The following is a 3,035-nucleotide window of genomic DNA, read 5'->3' on the forward strand; positions in this document are numbered from 1 at the left end:
CATAAACCTTCCCTGTGGTCACGTGTGTGGAATTTGAAGAATTCTAATAAACTTTCAATGTTCAGGATTTCTGAAAAACCTGGAGAATCCTTGTGATGAATGTGAAGAAGTTGGAGCGGAGAAGGTTGAAACTGAATCTACACATGAAAATTCGAACTTTCTCCTACGTTTCTAAAACTCTTGATTATTTATCCTTATACTAAAAAATCAATGTTCTGAATTATATAACCCTATATATTCTTTTAATCTTATCAAGCCATGAGCAATGTTAATCATGAGATGTTTTATATAAAATTCTTTATCTTATTGAGAATTCAAAAGAAAGAAAGTTTTTAATTTAAAAAGTAAAGATTTTAGCTTAGTATAATAATAATTTTAATTTGGAAAGGATAATTTTAACTTAAAAAACTATATATCGTCTTTTTTTCAGACGAAGAATGGGTTGATATATTTATATCCCGATTAAGTCTCCAGGTCTCCACTTTTACGAGGTTTATGAAACATCTTTTTAAAGATTGTTTCCAATAATAAAAAAGGTCTTGAGCTAAAAAAAAAAACTTTGATATATGTAATGATGTTTTATAATGGTGATACAGATCTTAGATTAAACGTGTTCTCCCTAACTTCAACCATCCTACAAATCTACCACCTACAACATCATCCTACAAATCTATTACCTACAACTTCATCTACAAATCTTCATTCGTCGAGTAAATGAAACTCAGGTGAACCATGCGAAATCATAAATAGACTTTGAACCTTGATCCTTGGAATGTTCATCGATAATATTATGCACATGCAGATACCTTAAATACATGTATTCAGGACCTACCTTGATGTTCGTGTACTCCTCCGTCTGACAGATCTGATGGAGTAAATACTCTCCACCTGGAGAAATCTTCTGATGTCGTCTTCTATCTTCAGAACTACTCTAAATTCCGTTGGCCGTCTTCCACCATCCTGACCATCATCCTGAGCTTATGAATGTGAGCTCACCTCCTCTGAATCACGACTCGGAGTACTGATTGATCTGACCGAGCTGCCTCCGACTGGACAACACAGATTTCGAGGACTTATGTTGGAACGTCATATGCTTTAGACGTGTCCTGTTAAGGTGAGACTCATCACACGAGAAATATATATAACGATCTTGACGAACAGGATTTTAAACCCCGTCTTGTTTAGATTCCTCAAGATCAGAGAACAATATCAAGGACGTCGTCTTCCCCTTGGTTCTCCGATACTCTCCTTCTCTGCTTTAAGGATTGCACCTAAAGGTACACTGCAATTTCTGTGCTAATATTTTGATAAGTGATCTATAAGCTGATCTTTTGTCGATCAAATCTCACCGAGAATTCTCTTTTAGACTCAAAAGGACTCTGAATGAAGCATAAGATAATCTCTCTCTGAACTGTAGCTCATATCAAGACCCCAGCCCGAGCAACTTTGTAAGTGTGTTTTTAAATACTGAACTCTTTGCCAATATGATTTTTAATGATTCAAAAAACTAAATTTCTTTATTGAGACCTGGAGCAAATTTTTGTAAACATATACGTATAAATTCTGTTATATTATAATAATTTAATTTCAGTTCACAGTGTGAGAGCTGAAGTTGAGGATAAACTACTTCAATAAAGCTTATATAAACATAACACTCGTGTATTAATGTGGTGCGCTGGTTATAAGGGAATACTCGCCCTGGATATGAGTGAGCTTTTATGTTTTTAAAGTCTCAAAAACAACGTTACGAGTACAACGTGATGTCCCACAAAAAATTTGGGCCCGATCGGTTCAGCCGTTTTGACGTTTATTGGATACAAACAAACAGACAGACAAATAGACAGACAAGCCAAATTTATATATAGAAGACGGAGAAGAAAAAATGTTGAACTAACATTTTGATAAAAAGTGACAAAAGAAGAATAAAATGGTTGAAAAATAACAAAAAAAGAAAAGTGACAAAATAGGAACAAAATTAAAGGAAAGATATAGAAGAGATAAAAATTAGCGAACAAATGTGAATTGTCTGAATAAACTGGAAGAAACCAGTTGATCAGTTTCGACAGTTAGATTTTTTATTCTAAAAATTCCCATATAAATTCAAAGCATCAAATAAATATAGATAGGAGAGTTAGTTTGATGTAGAACATTCTTGCTTTGTACTAGGGACCCATACAACTTTGGAATAAGAAGGCACCATCTAAGTATTATTATCTAATGTTGTTATAAAATACATGTTTTATTTGTGAATCTAAGATCAAGATATTAAGTGAAATAGCTTTGTTTATACTGGACACAATTTCTGTTTCATGTTCATTGGAGTTTCCGTGTTGAACCGTTTCCATAACACCTCGACTTAAGTTAACAGTGGTTTTCTTATTTCATAGTTTTATGTTTCCCGCTGTACATGCTGTAAAAAAGAACATAACTATTTGTGTTTGGAGTGTTTAGAGGATTTATTGTTGGCTCTACACACTATACACATCTACAGAGCTTCATGCTGCAACAAACTAGTCCCTGGAGGATTCAATCTACAATATACAATACACATACAAACCCATAGGATTACAGGGGGGTTCAATATACAATATACAATACACATACAAACCCATAGGATTACAGGGGGTTCAATATACAATATACTATACACATACACACCCATAGGATTACAGGGGGTTCAATATACAATATACAATACACATACAAACCCATAGGATTACAGGCGGTTCAATATACAATATACAATACACATACAAACCCATAGGATTACAGGGGGGTTCAATTTTAAAATATACAATACACATACAAACCCATAGGATTACATTTACAGTCTACAGTCTACGTCTACAGTCTACAGTCTACAGTCTATAGTCGACAGTCTACAGTCTACAGTCTACAGTCTACAGTCTACAGTCTACAGTCTATAGTCTACAGTCTACAGTCTACAGTCTACATACAATCTACAGTCTACAGTCTACAGTCTACAGTCTACAGTCTACAGTCTACAGTCTACAAATCTTCTATAATATTCCCTT

At 34.1% G+C, this 3,035-nt stretch overlaps 1 long non-coding RNA gene across 3 annotated transcripts; it reads left to right on the top strand.

The window, feature by feature from the left end:
- The first annotated feature begins 428 nt into the window (after positions 1–428).
- On the top strand, positions 429–1,829 carry LOC111708175 (uncharacterized). Of its 3 annotated transcripts, none has more exons than XR_002766602.1 (4): positions 429–491; positions 597–725; positions 826–1,277; positions 1,367–1,829. It is a non-coding gene; the product is annotated as an uncharacterized LOC111708175 (long non-coding RNA). The 3 variants fall into 3 exon arrangements; XR_002766603.1 differs by having other exon boundaries at positions 440–725; positions 826–1,114; positions 1,186–1,277; XR_002766601.1 differs by having other exon boundaries at positions 440–725.
- Positions 1,830–3,035: the final 1,206 nt, after the last annotated feature.

Source organism: Eurytemora carolleeae, unplaced genomic scaffold (assembly GCF_000591075.1).
Source record: "Eurytemora carolleeae unplaced genomic scaffold, Eaff_2.0 scaffold839, whole genome shotgun sequence".
NCBI lineage: Eukaryota > Metazoa > Arthropoda > Copepoda > Calanoida > Temoridae > Eurytemora > Eurytemora carolleeae.